The sequence below is a fragment of the Ascaphus truei genome, chromosome 7 (genome assembly GCF_040206685.1).
Source record: "Ascaphus truei isolate aAscTru1 chromosome 7, aAscTru1.hap1, whole genome shotgun sequence".
Lineage (NCBI taxonomy): Eukaryota > Metazoa > Chordata > Amphibia > Anura > Ascaphidae > Ascaphus > Ascaphus truei.
The window spans coordinates 63332972-63351652 of NC_134489.1; positions in this window are offsets into that span (position 1 = coordinate 63332972).

Sequence of the window (18681 nt, forward strand, 5' to 3'; positions counted from 1 at the left end):
GGAGTTAGGGTGGTATTAGCGTTGGTTCTGATCTGGAGCTCAGTCATTGGAAGCTTTAGAAATTTGGTCTTGGTCCCAAATACCATTGTTACAGTCTTGTCAGTGTTTAAAAACAGTTTGTTTTGGGAAATCCAGTTTTCAAGTCTCAAAAAGTCAGACTGAAGTATGTGTTCAAGGTCGGAGAGGCTATGGCTGTCTGCATTTAGGATTGTGTCATCTACATACATGTGTATTGAAGCTTCCTTACAAGCTGTGGGAAGATCATTGATGAACACTGAGAAGAGTAGGGGCCCCAGAACAGAGCCTTGCGGGACACCACAGGTGATATCCAAGGGGTTGGAGTTAGAGCCTGAGATGGACACATGTTGGGATCTACCTGATAGGTAGGACTGAAGCCAGTTTAAAGCATGCTTCACTATTCCAGAGCACTGGAGTTTGTTAAGCAGGATAGCATGATCAACAGTATCAAAAGCCTTTGTAAAATCTAGGAATATTGCACCAGTGAGTTGTTCCCGTTCCATTCTACACTGGATGTCATTGCAAACTTTTAGCAGGGTAGTTACGGTGGAGTGTTTGGGGCAAAAGCCAGATTGCTTAATTGGGAGTGGACACATTTTTCCATGACTTTGGATAGTATTGGGAGAAGAGAGATTGGCCTGTAGTTTGAGACAGTGTTTTTGTCCCCACTTTTGAAGATTGGGACAACTCTGGCAATTTCCCAGGTCTTGGGGATATGGCCTGCAGACAGGATAGAGTTGACTATGGAAGCAATTGGTTTGGCAATGGCTGGGGCACCAAGTCTTAGGAACTTAGATTGTAGTATGTCAGGTCCACATTGGCTGCTTAGTTTTAATTTGAGGAGCGCTTGTGTAATCTCCTCTTCGGATACTGGGCCAAATTTAAAAGTGTGAGCAGTGTTGGGAAGGGGTGGGGCTATATGGGTACTCCCAGGATGAGATTCACGTTTGTGGTTTGGGTTGCGTTTCGCTAGTAAGTTAGTAGCACACCCCTCAAAGTAATCATTAAATGCATTTGCAATGTCAGTGGGGTTTATCTGAGTAATATCTCCCATAGGGATATTACTTGGTTGTTTTTGGTTAGAACGCTGGAATATGTTGTTGATAACCTTCCAGAAGTTACCTGGGTTTGAAGTATTCTGGAGGAGATTGTCAGAGTAATATTGTGCTTTTGCATGTCTTGTTTGCCTTGTGCACATGTTCCGCAGGCATCTGTAGTGATTGAGATCTTTGGTAGTGCCAGCTACTTTGTAGATTTTCCACAAGGCATTCCTGAATTGGTAGAGTGCTATAAGGTCAGGTGTAACCCATGGAAGGTGGGCCCCCCCGTACTCTTATTCTGCGTAGTGGAATATGGGTATCACAGAATTTTAAGAACTTGGATTGGAAATAGTCGAGCGCAGAATCAGGGTTGGGAATTAAATCGAGTCTGTGCCAAGGGCAGTTGGTAAGGTCAGTCAGAAACCGTTGTGGGTTAAAGTTTCTAAATGTTCTACTGAAGAGAACTTTAGGGCTTGATTGGGGTGATTTCATTTTCCTTAAACAGTACACTATTGCATGGTCAATGAAAATGTCAGGAAGGATGCCAGAGAATTGGATTCTGCTGGGATTTGAGGAGAGAATCCCGTCTAGCAAGGACTGGTTGTGCGATTTTAGGTTTGTCCGTGTGGGTTGGGAAATGAGTTTCGATAGGTTAAGCGACTTGATTTTTGTCTGCATTTTGTGGTTTTTAGAGTCGAGCCAAATGCGGTTGAAATACCCAAGAACTAGCAGCTCACGCTTCTCGTTCAGAGATGAAATGGAGCCAAGAAACTGGATGATATCAGTCAGGGATTGTAGAGGGGCTTTAGGGGGGCGGTAGATGCCAGCAAACAAGACGGGTTTAGAAAAGGGGAGGCAGATTCTGTCAACTAGGATTTCAAGAGGGTGGGTTTGGGGGGCAATTTACCAGTGGAAATTGTAATGTGTCTGCAGTATAAAATAACACCCCTCCTCCTCTCTTTGACCTATCTCTCCTGGAAATGGAGTATCCCTGAATGGCGATATTTGCATCAGGGGTTTTAGGGGTTAGCCATGTTTCTGTGAGAACGATGGCTTTGGGTTTATGGATAAGGCACCATGCTCTTAGTTCATCCAGTTTGGGCAGCAGGCTCTGGATATTTATATGGGCAACAGATAGACCTTTTTGGAATTTAAAGGTGGAATTGTCAGGGGTATGGGACAGAGTTGAAATGGGAGGGCCTTGGTTCGGTTCAATATCACCTGCTAAAGAAAGTAATAGTACGAGTAGAAATTTGAATAGTTGTTTGCAAGTTGTAAATTTGTGGTGTTTGCCATTAGAGTGAGCGGTTGTTGGTGTGCTGGTTTTTAGAGTTCTCCACCAACATTCAGTAGATAGTGCAAGGCTTTTGAGTAGTCCAGGGTGTATGGTGATATTGGGTGTGGGCCAGGAGGGAGGAGATTGTAGTGGATAGAGGGAGTAACATTTCCATGAGGCCACGAGAAACAACGAAGTTGAGGTATATACCAGGTTCATTATGCCAGATGTAGGTAATGCTGCAAGGAGCTGTAGGGAGCCAAGTGAGTGTGTGTGCAGACTAAACAGCAGTGGTGTGCCTTTCCATTGTCAAATGTTTTGCTGCCTTGCAATGCTAGGGTCTATTCAGGGTTTGCAGTGGGCTGAGTGGGCGAGGGTTGAGAGGTGGGGATGTAGTTGTGTTCAGTCAGTGTTGGGAGAGGCTGCAGTGAAATAAGTTGTAAAGGTGTGTGTGGGGGGGGGGGGGAATGTGCAGGCTAACAAGCATAGGGTCATAGTGTGGTCAGGGTGCTCAGTGGTTGTTGCCTTGTGTACAAGAGTTTGTAGTAGATCCAGTCCCCAGTCAACTCTAGTCAAACTATAGTCTAACTATATATTCTCCCTTCAAATCATCACTTTAAAGTGCATCACTCTTAAGATGCCAATGCTACCCTGCCAATGCGGCCCTTAGACAGGTGTTACATTTAGACATCTAAGCAGTCACATGACTGCTTGATTTTAACTTTCAGAATGGGAGTGTGCAATTGTCGCCCAGTTTGAATGAAATTGTTATTTTGTACATTTACGTATTATAGAGTGTGTTCTCTTTATATATATATATATATATATATATATATATATATATATATATATATATATATATATATATATATATATATATATATATATATATATATATATATATATATATATATTAGAAAAAGAAAAGAGAAAAAAAGCGCCCGATCCTTGTGTAAAATCAGATGAACATTTTAATAAATCATGAACAAGACAAATGCACACTTACAATTTGTCTGATTAAAACAAGCATTTTATGGGACCTGCCCATGCACCAAACGAAGACTCCACAGTCACCTCCGCTCTGCAATCTCACGATCAATTCGTAACCCAGTATTTGAGAACGCCGTTTTCTCCAGGGTGTATATAAACCATCGGTCAGGAGCTTCTCAGCAGCGTGCGTCCGCCATTCTTCCCACGCATGTGGTACTGGATACCGGAAGGACTTTCCTTGTGTTTCCTTGGTCTCTCTCTGGTGCGGAAGGCTGGTCAGCCACCGTAGTTGCAAAGAATGGAGAAATATATAACTGAGTATTACCTAAAGATATAGGAAAAAGAATGAATGGGTTCAAAACCAAACAAAAGTCAGTGACATCATCACCAGGGTGAAGAAATGAAAATGGCAGTTGGCCGGATATAGTGCACTCCCTTGAGAAAAGTCCCTCCGTGAGGACCGAAACGTCAGTGTGTGTGCCACGTATTTCAATACAGTTTTCTTTAACTACTACCTTTGTGTGCTGTCTCGTTTTTTCTGCACGGCTGTCCAGTGAAAACTATATATATATACACAAAATGTTTTCTGTTATAGAATCATGTATATATAAAATTATGTATATACTGTTTGTGTGCTTACAGATATAGCAATTGTGTGTGTGTGTGTGTATATATATATATATATATATATATATATATATATATATATATATATACATATACACACACACATATATATATATATATTATAAATTGTAGCGCTAATAAAATATACATCAGTGTAAAGAAAAAATATATATGTGTGATAAGAATAATGTGTAACACAGTGATAGTACAGTAAATGATCAAAAGGGCATTACTATAACCTTGTGATAAAACTAAAGAGAAAATGGAGTGCAAGATAGTGTAAAAATAAAAAGGATAAAACATTAAAATGGATTTCGGAAACAATCCTGCCGTGATCCTTGTGAGGGGGGGACCCAAGTCTCATGTGAATATCGCAGTGTCTGAATCGCGGTGGCAGTTCCGCAACTCTCGACAGGGCTGCGCCACATCCAAAGATAACTAGGTGGACAAAGGGAGAGAGAGCGCATTCCACATAGTGTGAATCTGGTTAAAAATGTATTGGTACAAAAATAAAAAAGCCTCTAGATGGGCACACTCCCAAGAGCACAGGTAGTCCTCGCTATCCAACGTTTCGCTTTACAATGAATGGCATATCCAACGCTTTACAATGCAGCCCCATGGGCCGTTTTAGACGCCGGAATGCGTTGTCCGACGCTCACCGCCACTGATTAACATGGGACTCGCTTTACAACGGTTTCACTATCCAACGCCACGTCCAGACCGGATTCTGTTGGATAACCGAGGACTGACTGTAGCAGGTAAAATCGCATTGAGAGAATGAATCTCATAGAAATCGGAGTGGGGGAGTGTCCACTAGCATCCGCAATGAGCCGTTTCTGCTACTCGCATCCCTGCAGCAGCAGGTGTATGGCTGTAGTAGTCCCAGCGTAAGATGAACGCCAAAGAGTTAGGGAACGACATGAGTCAATAACATGAGATGCAGGGTAACAGGAACCTCCACCAGACTCCAGAGAACACTTGCGCGTGAACGCAACAGCAGGTAGGGGGCTGTCCCAACGCGTTTCGGCACAGGTAATGTGATTTCATCAGGGGTATAATAGGTGAAGTACTGGGAGTGCTTAAATAGTCCATTCCCAACCAACAACAACCGGACATAATAAACAATCACAGTTCCTGTTCGCTTCACACTGATGATTCTAGGTAGATAGAGCGGGTACCTTTCTTGTTTTCATTACTCAGAAACCATAGGTGACCAGTGTTGCAGAGGCTATCATTAAAATCACGTCATATAGTCAGTGTTCGACAAACCTATACATTTGCACGCCCCGGACGAGTGGATTTAACATCGTGGCAAGCTCCTATTGGCCCAAGCAGCACACGTTTGGTACAAGGTGGCGAGTAGATTTTTTTGTTCGGCGAGTAGATTTTTTGGTGATTTGTTGACCACTGGTTATAGTAAATGAAATGAATGAAAAAGAGAGACATGAGAGAGGAGGGACAATGATAACAAAATAAAAACTAATACAAGTAAATAAATTCAAGTAGAGACCATGACATAAACGGTCTGGTTCAATACCAGTTTACAACAATTTACTAAATGGAGGTGCAACGTGATTAACAGAGTGTCAAAGAATAAGTAACAATAATGGTACTACTCCCAAACTATTCATATTGATGGAATAGAGGAAATAAGACACTAATTGTGCACCGTGCTGCACACGGGTGAAATGATATTTACAATAATATTATATCAAAGTGAAGGGCCATAATAGCAACAACGTTGTCAGAAAAGAAAATACAAATTGCACATTGATGATTAAAGGCAATAATTGTCAGTCATAATAACAGCAAAATGCATAATTCAAGAACAGCTGGTAAACACGATGACATACAATAGATCTAAACTAAAGGTGAGGTATAGATCAGAAGCTGCATTAGAGACCGATGTCGCACAGACCCAGAACCGAGACCAAAAACTACAGCATATAAAAAATAGGAATATATACGAATATATTCATAAGGAAAATAACAATATAATGGTAGTGAGGTGGAAAAAATAAAAAAATATATATAAAAAATAAAATAAGATATATATGTAGAACACACCCAAAAAAGAAAGAAACAGCAGAGGGACCTCTAAGGGTCATTTAAAAGAGATGGGGCCCAGAGCAGGAGGAGATCTAAACAACCAGGAGAGACCTATTAGACGTGACGTCATTTGATGCCTCGATGTCGCGTTGCCATGGCAACGAGATGCTGTGATGTTACGTTGGTAACGTTGCTGCGGTTCAGAAAGAGAAGGATGGAGGTAGGTAAGGAGGCGGCCGCAACAGCTACATGACTTCCCATCAGGCCTGATAGGCCAGAGAGCGCTGCAAAAGTATATGAGGGCGGACATTTTTGCCGCCCCAAAATTTTGCCGCCCTAGGCCCGGGCCTAATGGGAAATCCACCAATGACCATACTGGTTCTCAGTGCGCTTTCTGCCTTCTTGTCTTTGCGTTACAGTGTGAGCTCCCATAGGGGATCCCATTGCACAGGAGATTCTGGAATACTCCTGCTGACGGCTGCACGTGAATCACTGTGCACATGTATGTGTCAGCACCAGCGCGGATCTCCTATACATTTTTCAACTGCATTACAACATATGTAGTTTATATGCTATTATGTCCTTGCGGGGGCACCAATATACCCATAGAGTTTCTAAACATTTTAGGATACATCGCAACTAAGACCTTAAATTGTTGAGGGTTGTGGTTTAGAACACATACCCCCATCAACATTGGGGGGTAACATATTTAAGACTCTGTGTCTAAGACTTAGAGAATCCTATTGGATATATATACTTGGCACACTGCTGGTTTTAATGAATGTTTGGATGTGAGTACATTAGTCTAATAGATCTCTCCTGGTTGTTTAGATCTCCTCCTGCTCTGTGCCCCATCTCTTTAAAATGACCCCTACAGGTCCCTCTGCTGTTTCTTTCTTTTTTGGGGTCTGTTCTACATATATTTCTTATTTCTTTTTTTATTTTTATATATATTTTTATTTTTTCCACCTCACTACCATTATATTGTTATTTTCCTTATTAATATAGTCGTATATATTCCTATTTTGTATATGCTGTCATTTTTGGTCTCAGTTCTGGGTCTGTGCGACATCGGTCTCTAATGCAGCTTCTGATCTATACCTCAATTTAGTTTAGATCTATTGTATGTCATCGTGTTTACCAGCTGTTCTTGAATTATGCATTTTGCTGTTATTATGACTGACAATTATTGCCTTTAATCATCAATGTGCAATTTGTATTTTCTTTTCTGACAACGTTGTTGCTATTATGGCCCTTCACTTTGATATAATATTATAGTAAATGTCATTTCACCAGTGTGCAGCACGGTGCACAATTAGTGTCTTATTTCCTCAATTCCATCAATATGAATAGTTTGGGAGTAGTACCATTATTGTTACTTATTCTTTGACACGGTAAATCACGTTGCACCTCCATTTAGAAAATTGTTGTAAACTGGTATTGAACCAGACCGTTTATGTCGTGGTCTCTACTTGAATTTATTTACTTATATTAGTTTTATTTTGTTATCATTGTCCCTCCTCTCTCATGTCTCTCTTTTTCATTCATTTCATTTACTATATGACATGATTTTTAATGATAGCTTCTGAAAAACTGGTCACCTATGGTTTCCGAGTAATGAAAACAAGGAAGATACCCGCTCTATCTACCTAGAATCATCAGTGTGAAGCGAACAGGAACTGTGATTGTTTATTATGTCCGGCTGTTGTTGGTTGGGAATGGACTATTTAAGCACTCCCAGTACTTCACCTATTATACCCCTGATGAAGTCACATTACCTGTGCCGAAACGTGTTGGGACAGCCCCTTACCTGCGTGTTACATTCACGTGCAAGTGTTCTCTGGAGTCTGGTGGAGGTTCCTGTTACCCTGCATCTCATGTTATTGACTCATGTCGTTCCCTAACTCTTTGGCGTTCATCTTACGCTGGGACTACTACAGCCATACACCTGCTGCTGCAGGGATGCGAGTAGCAGAAACGGCTCATTGCGGATGCTAGTGGACACTCCCTCACTCCGATTTCTATGAGATTCATTCTCTCAATGCGATTTTACCTGCTACTCTTGTGAGTGTGCCCACCTAGAGGCTTTTTTTATTTTTGTATCAATACATTTTTAACCAGATTTACACAATGTGGTACTCGCTCTCTCATATATATAAATATACCTATATATATATATATAAAAACCAACATCACAGCTTGCACTCAATGTACTGGTTCATATAGACAGGTGCTAGTCTCAAATAATAGAAAAACAACATTACCATTCTCTCGTCCGGTAAAGAAAGACTGCACTCGGTTCAGTAATCATGAAAAACTGTATTGGGCATCTGAATAAAAAAGATAAGTCACCCAATCCGACGTTTCGGTCCTGGAATAGGACCTTTCTCAAGGGGGTGCCCCTTGAGAAAGGTCCTATTCCAGGACCGAAACGTCGGATTGGGTGACTTATCTTTTTTATTCAGATGCCCAATACAGTTTTTCATGATTACTGAACCGAGTGCAGTCTTTCTTTACCGGACGAGAGAATGGTAATGTTGTTTTTTTATATATATATATATATATATATATATATATACAGCGCAACCTCGTTATAACGCGATCTGTTACAACGTGAATCCGCTTATAACGCGATGCAAGCGTGGCTCCCTTCTACTTGCCTCCAGCCATCAGCCGGCACCTCTGAAAAGAGGCTTGCCATTTTCTCAGTTTTTATGAGTCAAGAGGATTACCAGCAATCGGCTGGAAGTGGATGAGGTATTACGGTCAATGGCCTTGAGATTCTTGGATAGAGGCTACGACAGGAGTGAGGTTAATCTTGCTCTCGCAAGAGCAAACGGAATGAATCGCGGTGATCTACTAGCTCCAACCGCCAGGGTCAAAGAAACCAAACGATTTAACATCAACAGTACTTTCAGTACGTCTGCGAGTGTCATCAAGTCCAGTGTCTTGAAGCATTGGCACATTCTGGCCAATGACAGAAAGATTGGTAAATCTTTCCTGAACTACCACTCTTATGCTATTGGAGGGGACACAATCTGGTTGACTCACTGACCCAGTCAGACCCAGTATCGAAGTATAGCAGCCCTACAAATTGGCTGAGTAGACCGCCTGGTATTCATAAATGTCACAGGTGCTTGAATTGCCCGTATCTGATCTTAGACAAAACGTTCTCACATCTACGGAGCGGAAAATCTATTAAGATACTGGACTTTCTAAACTGCGAGTCACGCTTTGTGGTATATATAATACGCTGCCCGTGTGGTCTTTACTATGTTGGTAAGACCACACAGATGTTTAAGGAATGGCTGTGCATGCACAGATCGACCATCAGAAAGGACACAGTCTAGAAATGTTGAGATGTATGCCTATCGTGCAAGCGCATCTCCCATTGCGTGGTGGCGACAGGTGAAAACTTTTACTACTACTGGAAGCTGGGAAGATTTTTGAGCTGGACACAATGGCACCTAAAGGACTCAATGAAGATCTAAAATGAGGATGCTTCCTGTAATTGCTTGCACAATTCTACACTGGGTGTTAACTAGTTGTGGACTTACAAATCAATCTACCACTATGGCTGCTCTTTTTTGCTGAGAAAGTGTCTATACATTATGGACTGTTGGGTTATCAAGCTACATTTACTAATACTGCATTGCCCTTATAGGCATCTTTGGACTACTAGTTTTTAACAAACATTATGTATGTCTTTTGTTGAGAAAGTGTTTTTGACTTTTGGACTATTAATACAAACCTTGTTATTACTCCATTGTTCTTGTTATAGGCACTTGCGGACTGTTCCTTTTTGCAACATTTGGTATGTCTTTATGTGTTTACCCTTTCCATTCACTTCACCTATGGTGTTCCCCCCACTTTTCCTATCGTTATTATAGGAGTCTATGACCATGCGCAGGCTGATCCGGTGCTGGAACCGTGACAGAATTGCTTATGTGCATGTGTGGAATTCCCCTTCACTTGTTGCCATTGGAGACTAGAAGCCACATATGGGTCTTGATGACGGAGGACGCGATGCCTTACCAATGGTTGGAGCGCTATGACTTGACAGGGAGAATATTTGCATGTGTGCGCTTCCCTGCATCTGCTGCCTCCAGACATTCAATACCCTGGACCTTGTCACCTAGCAATCCATGACGATAAGTCGTCTTATTGTAAACACAACTTCCTAACTTTACTACCCATGCGCGAGGGGGCAATGATGGATCAGTGCTGTATTGATTGGCCATCACTTACGTTTGCTGACTCTTGGTACTGGTTTGTTGATTGGTGTATTTTAATTTGTTGAATCAGTTACAGCTGTGAACCTCTATCGGAGACTATGGCCAATGGTACCCCATGGAGGCGAAAGATGTCTTTGATAAAGATGTCTGCCAATTGGGAGGTTGGGTAGACCTTTTAACGGAATGAAGTGAGACTACTTGGAAAAGCGGTCTACCACAACTAAGATGGTGTTCATCCCTTTAGATACCGGCAGTTCGACTATGGAGTCCATGGACAAGTGTGTCCATGGATGGTCTAGGACGGGAAGCGGTCAAAGGAGTCCTGGTGGTTTATCCCGGGGAGTCTTATTCCGAGCACGTCGAGCACGCAGCAACAAATTCTTTGATGTCCTTTTGCATATTGGGCCACCGAAAGGTCCGTTCCACGAGGTCGGAGATCCTTCTAGTACCTGGATGTCCTGAAAGCTTAGAAGAGTGGCCCCATTCAAGAACCTTCCTTTGATGAGGTGGTGGGGTAAACAAATGACCATCAGGAACTACGGGACCCTCAATGTGAGATTGCTCCTGCACAATGTCTTTCAAGGCATCAAAAGTGTTGGTGGAGAGAATATATTTGGAAGGAAGAATGGGTTCCTGCTGATCCTTGGTTTTGTTGTCTAACTGGAACTGACGGGAGAGAGTATCTGCTTTGATATTTTTTTAACCCGGAAGAAAAGAGATAATAAAATTGAATCTTGAAAAGGAAAGTGACCACCAGGCTTGACGATCCCCTAAGTGTCGGGCACCCTCGATATAGAGTAAATTATTGTGGTCAGTGAGAATAGTGATAGGGTTCTCCGTACCTTCCAACAGATGTCTCCATTCCTCTAGAGCTAATTTGATTGCTAAGAGTTTCCAGTTACCGACGTCATAATTTTGTTCAGCTGGAGAATTTTTTTTCGAGAAAAAGGCACAGGAATGGAGTCCTCCTCCTGGCTTGAGGATTCCTCCTCTGAGAGGGAATAGCACCGGCTCCGACGTCTGATGCATCTACCTCCAAGATGAACGGTAGCTTGGGATCCGGATGGATAAGGATAGGTGCAGAAACAAAGGCTGTTTGCAGGTGATCAAAAGCTTGAATCGCTGCTGGCGACCATGACGCGGGATCCGCACTTTTCTTAGTTAAAGCTGTGATGGGACCCACTGCTGAGGAGAAATTTAGAATAAACCTGTGGTAATAATTCGCAAACCCCAGGAAGTGCTGCACGGCTTTGAGGGTAGTAGGGCGAAGCCAATCCAGAACCGCCTTTACCTTAGCAGGATCCATAGTGAGACCCGTGTTGGAAATGGTATATCCCAGGAAGGCTGTGGAAGTTTGGTGGAACTGACACTTTTCCAGCTTGGCGAACAAATGGTTTCCCCGTAGGCGTAGAAGTACCTGTTTGACATGGATGACATGTTCTTGCGAGGATTTAGAAAAAAATCATTATGTCGTCCAGATAGATGACAACGAATTGATTGTTAATGAAATCTTCAGAGATCTGCTGCTGCCAGAATCACTGTACTATTTCTAAAATCTGTCTCAGCGTCTCCCCTGCTGAAATCCCTCTCCTGGCTTCCTATCAAATCACGCATCTCGCACTCAATTCTCCTCCTCACTTTTAAAGCTTTACACTTTTCTGTCCCTCCTTACATCTCAGCCCTAATTTCTCGCTATGCACCATCCCGACTCTTGCATTCTGCTCAAGGCTGTCTTCTCTCTACCCCCTTTGTATCTAAAGCCCTTTCCCGCCTTAAACCTTTCTCACTTTCTGCCCCGCACCTCTGGAATGCCCTTCCCCTCAATACCCGACTAGCACTCTCTCTATCCACCTTTAAGACCCACCTTAAGACACACTTGCTTAAAGAAGCATATGAGTAACACCGTGGCTAATACTATACACGATACATAAAGCTTGGCCCCCTGCAGACGCACTTACCTGAATGCCCTCCTACTGTCTCTGCACGTTCTCCCCACCAATTAGATTGTAAGCTCCCCGGAGCAGGGACTCCTCTTCCCGAAATGTTACTTTTATCTCTGAAGCACTTAATCCCATGACCTGTTATTTGTATTATTTGTTATTTATATGATTGTCACATGTATTACTAATGTGAAGCGCTATGTACACTAATGGCGCTATATAAATAAATAGTAGAAGGAACACAGGGCACAATGGATTTCTGCAAATCTAAACTCATTTATTGAGCCAACACAACGTTTCGACCTCGAAGGTCTTTATCAAGTGACATAGTGGCATCCTTACCAAGTTGTAGGCCCCACGGAGATCCAATTTAGTGAAGATGTTGGCTCCTTGTAGGCGATCGAAGAGTTCTGAAATCAATGGTAAGTGCTAGTGATTTTTAATGGTGATTTTGTAGAGGCCTCTGTAGTCAATACAGGGTCGTAGTGATCCATCCTTTTTCTTCACAAAGAAGAAGCCTGCACCGGTTGGAGAAGAAGATTTTCGGATAAAGCACCTTTGTAAATTTTCATGGATATACTCCTTCATAGCTTTAGTCTCGGGAAGAGAAAGTGGGTATAAAGTTCCCCGGGGAGGTACAGGCAAGTCAATAGGACAATCAATAGAACGATGCGGTGGTAAGACCTCAGATCTACCAATTTTCGCTCCTCTTCATCTAGAATCACGTTCACCGAAGGAGTGTGGATGGCCTCCAGTTGGATCTCTTCTGTATGATCCTCACCAGTGCGAAAACAAAAAGGGATTGTCCGTAAGGAGATAAATGCTGGTTGCAGAGGTCGGCCATCAATGGCTTCCAAACCCACCGGGCATTTCTTGCGGGCGAGAGGGATGTTATTCCTCTCGACGAAACCTTGATCGATAAAATTACATCCCGTTCCGGGTGCATCCCACTTAACAGAGGAATGTAGGAGGCTCTGCGTGTGTGTGCGAGTGCCGCGCATAGTGGGCGGGCACCACGTGACATGACATCACCTTGTGAGCAAAGCCTGGAGGCGGGACCAGCGGGGACGACACTCAGCGCTGAGCGAGGTCCGCGCCGCACCCCTAGAAGGAATGGATCCTTACACAGCGTAGTCCCTGGACTGAAAGTCACCCTGGGTAGAAGTGGGTCAGAATAGATTAACGAATGCCCCCTGAGCAGGGCGTTGCAGGTCTTGGGGTGTAGGAAGGACGTGGGGCTTCTGCTTGATACGGCACCTCAGCCAGGGCTTCCGGACTTGCAGTGGCCATACGTATGGGCAAATCTGGTTAGATCAGTGGGCAACCCATGGGCGGAGCATCCGGTAAATGCAGGACCACGGGGATATCTTTCTCCTGTTTTTCACGGCCAGCACTAATTAAGACAATAGTCCAGCTATATGAAGGGTGCCACTTGTGGCCTATTTACTGGGCACGAGCAAACCCGGGGAATCTGTTTAGGATGTTGCAGACTGCCTGTGGAGTGGTGGTGGCGGGAACATCCCCCACCGCGACCACACGGTGAGGAGATTCCTCATTTTGAAGGGCCCACTGACGGACCTCTTGAGCGGACAACGAAACATGATGTCGGATTTTGGTGCTCTAATTTTGCTGCTGGTTCGGGCACACCAGGTCTGAATCTAGCAGCACCTCCAAATGTAGCCCCATTCCCCCGTACAGGGGCACCAGGGTCCCAGTGTCCAGCCCACAATTATCACTCCCTCCCCAAGTGTGTGGGACAGTGCTGCCCACAGTAGGTGTGTTATCGTTGGTGCACTTCTTGGTATACCTGCCCGGGGGCTCCAGCTCTCGGGTGTCGCTGAATAACACACAAGCGGCCAGTCTGTTCCACCGAAGGCGTCCGCCTCTGTGTTGGGTGAGTACCCGCTGGAGTGTGCTACCTTAGGATAGTCTCTGTCTTGATGGCCTGGTCTGGTCCCAGACTGCAGGCCGCAGATTGCTGCTAAACTCTCTGGTCCTTGGATCCACACCTGGCACTATCAGGACTAAAGGGAGTGTCCCTATCTGGGGTCTTCCCTATAGCACCATAAGCTGGTAATGGTCGGGGCCTAGCTGGGACCTAAAGGGGGTAATCTGGCCTAGTCCAGCGGAGCACTTCTCCCTTGACCTTACCTATCCCCTTACTGTCCTGTTCCCGACTAGCGTGGTTCCGCAAGCGCGCCAAATGTAACTCTTGCTGCTCCGTTATTCCTGCAGCCCGATCGGCTGCTGTCTGTCACATGCCCCCATCTCCCAGAGCATGCTGGGAAATGTCGTTCCCCTACGGAGCATTTCCAAGATGGCCGCCACTCTATAGTCAATGCGCATGCGCGGGCATCAGTAACATGGCGACGCTTGCAGCGGTGTCCGCCGTAAATCTCCGGCGACACGCTCGCCCAGCAGCAACCTCCCTGCACCGAGGGGACGGGAAACCTGGCTACATATATAAAGTTGTGTGAAAAAGAAAGTACACCCTCTTTGAATTCTATGGTTTTACATATCAGGACATAATAACAATCATCTGTTCCTTAGGAGGTCTAAGAATTAGGTAAATACAACCTCAGATGAACAACAACACATGACATATTACACCGTGTCATTATTTATTTAACAAAAATAAAGCCAAAATGGAGAAGCCATGTGTGAAAAACTAAGTATACCTTATAGAGAAGTAGGGAGAGGAGCTCTCATAGGTGTGCTCTAATAACTCTTAGTGGTAGTGGTATGCAACTAATAGGACTTAAAAATGTCGGGCGGCAACATGAAATATAAAGTATGGATGGTCACGGTGGGGGTGTGTGTAAACCGCTATCAATGATGACAATCCGGATGAATATACAGATGAGTATACATATAGTTAATATTTCAGTGTCCCAATGGAGCGTGAGTAACTACCTCTCCGTGTCTGGACCCAGCGCTGAGGCTAAGGAGTTTGTACAGTCCTGAATTACACGGTGTATAACAGAGGTATGCTCACCTGGTCCAAATGTAGAGAATGCAGGGTACACTTGCCTTGGATCCGATGTGGGGACTTGAACTCCCTGGTTGTAGGTCTTAATCTCCCGGACGGCATCAATGCTACAATCGCCTCTTCTCCCGGCTGACTCGTGGGAGACGTCGACTCGGCTGTGACGTCATCACTGAGCGACTCTGCTGACGGGCGTCCCGATGGAGTTCCATTCTCCCCGCTGGAATAGTGGACACCACCTCACCACCGCATACAGATGAATGACCGGCCCCTATGTGGGGGCTCTGAATAATGCCGTCCCAATGCGTGCTCCAATGTGTTTGCCAAGATAGATATGAAGAAAAAATTGGACACTGCAGGTTGTAGAAAGTGAGTCTGGTCTAAGTAAGATGAATAAAGTTCTTTATTGGCTCATATGCCCCAATAAAGAACTTTATTCATCTTACCTAGACCAGACTCACTTTCTACAACCTGCAGTGCCCAATTTTTTCTTCATATCTAAGTATACCTTATGATTCAATAGCTTGTAGAACCACCTTACGCAGCAATAACGTGAAGTAATCATTTTCTGTATGACTTTATCAGTCTTCCACATCGTTGTGGAGGAATTTTGGCCCACTCTTCTTTACAACGTTGCTTCAGTTCATTGAGGTTTGTGGGCATTTGTTTATGCACAGCTCTCTTAAGGTCCCGCCACAGCATTTCAATCGGGTTGAGGTCTGGACTTTGACTGGGCCATTGCAACACCTTGATTCTTTTCTTTTTCAGCCCTTCTGTTGTAGATTTGCTGGTGTGCTTGGGATCATTGTCCTGTTGCATGACCCAATTTCGGCCAAGCTTTAGCTGTCAGATAGATGGCCTCACATTTGACTCTAGAATACTTTGGTATACAGAGGAGTTCATGGTCGACTCAATGACTGCAAGGTTCCCAGGTCCTGTGGCTGCAAAACAAGTCCAAATCATCACCCCTCCACCACCGTGCTTGACAGTTGGTATAAGGTGTTTGTGCTGATATGCTGTGTTTGATTTTCGCCAAACGTGGCGCTGTGCATTATGGCCAAACATCTCCACTTTGGTCTCGTCTGTCCAAAGGACATTGTTCCAGAAGTCTTGTTTGTTGTTCAGATGCAACTTTGCAAACCTAAGCTGTGCTGCCATGTTCTTTTTAGAGAGAAGAGGCTTTCTCCTGGCAACCCTTCCAAACAAACCATACTTGTTCAGTTTTTTTCTAATTGTACTGTCATGAACTTTAACATTTAACATGCTAACTGAGGCCTGTATGAGTCTGAGATGTAACTCTTGTTTTTTTGCAATTTCTCTGAGCATTGCACGGTCTGACCTTGGGGTGAATTTGCTGGGACGTCTACTCCTGGGAAGATTGGCAACTGTCTTGAATGTTTTCCACTTTTGAATAATCTTTCTCACTGTAGAATGATGGACTTTAAATTGTTTGGAAATGGCCTTATAACCCTTTCTTGATTGATGGGCAGCAACAATTGCTTCTCTAAGATCATTGCTGATGTCTTTCCTCCTTGGCATTGTGTTAACATACACCTGAATGCTCCAGACCAGCAAAATGCTAAAACTTCGGCTTTTATAGAGGTGGTCACACTTGCTGAGGATCAATTAATCAAGGGCATTTGATTAGCAGCACCTGTCTGCGACTTAGCATCTTAATTCCTATGGAAGCAGTAAGGGTGTACTTAGTTTTTCACACATAGCTTCTCCATTTTGGCTTTATTCTTGTTAAATAAATCATGACACTGTGTAATATGTCATGTGTGGTTGTTCATCTGAGGTTGTATTTACCTAATTTTAAGACCTGCTAAGGAACAGATGATTGTTATTATGTCCTGATATGTAAAACCAAACCACACAACACTTGAAAAATGAGAGACAGAGAAAGTAATCCCTTTGAAGTTCGAGCACTCCTTTTAAAACAATAAATGCTGTAATTATTGCTGGATCCACTAATTAAACAATATTTGGTGTTTGTGGATATTTTATATTATTGATATTTAGAACATAACTTTGAATGACTCATTCATTCAAATATAGTATTGTTCTATATAAAGAAAAATAAGTAAATGCAGGAAATACAGAAGGAAAAACAGGAGGAAGGTTTACAAATGATGTAGGTTCCTTCTGTTTGTCCTTCTGTCTTTACTTGTAGTGGATCCAACAATAATTACAGCATTTGTTGTTTTAAAAGGAGTGCCCCAACTTCAAAGGGAATACCTTCTCTGTCTCTCATTTTTCAAGTGGCGTATATCATTACGAATCCCTAGGCAGCACCCACATATAGTTAATCAATGAAATGTTACAGCATAATGGAAAGGGAATCCAGGTAGAGCAAAGTATCCTTTTGGTACTGTGTTGTCACCTGTCGGCGCATGCGTTTATTACTCATACCATGCTTTTTATTCACGGCTGTATTGTGAGTTTTTAATCGTAAAAAGTCCTAAATATAAACATTTTTACATTCTGATATCACACTAGGATTGGGCGCTTTCTTCTTCTTTTTTATATATATATATATATATATATATATATATATATATATATATATATATATATATATATATATATATATATATACATGTACACCATTACCATTACCATACCAGAGAGGAGCTCCGGGAGATGAGGAGCTGTGGGGCTCTGCATCGCCAGCCTGTGGCCGGAATGTTCAGTGCACGCACACAACTTCTCTCGGACCAATTTTTTTTTAAATCTGGCTAGCCCGGGGGGCAATTATCCCCTAGTCCCCAAGGCTAGTCCGCACCTGGGAAGGGTATTCCAGAGGTGTGGGGCAGTGAGTGAGAAACATTTCAGATGGAAGAGAACTAGCTACAAAAGGGGTAGCCAGAAGACATCCTTGAGCAGAACGCAAAAGTCGAGCAGGTGTATAGCGAGAAATTAGGGTTGAGAGGAGGACATTGATCCTTCATCCTGGTTTAAGCCTGTAGATAGAGTTCCACATCTTAGCAAGGGGTTAATATTCTCATGTTTTTGTGCCTCTGGTGTTTTGAAGTTTCCCTTCAGAAAGGTGACTTGCTTTTCCTGTTGTGAGCAGTGTTGCAGATGTGTCCATTTTTTATACTTGTACATGCAAAGAATAACACAGACTACATTAGATGATCCACAGGAAAGAGTGCAGGATGTACGATAATGCTATTGACAGTAATGGAGAATGAAGTCGTAGGGCCAGGCTTGGGAAGAAGTAGAAGGAGCTCTGTCTTCAACATGTTAACTAGGAGTTAGCCTTCCAGGGTGACAATACGCAGAGACATTGAGACTTTAATCTGGGCGGCAGGTGTAAGAGCCGGGGGTGAAAGGTAAGTGTGAGTTTCGTCTGCATTCAGGTGATATTTGAACCCAAAAGTAGATGTGATATGGTCATCTAAAGCAGGGGTGCGCAAACTCGGGGTGCTAAATTTTCTGGGGGGGGGCGCAGCGCTTACAGAGGCCCGCGCTCTTCTTCAAAGCATTTAAATGAAATGCCGGGTCTCTTACCTGT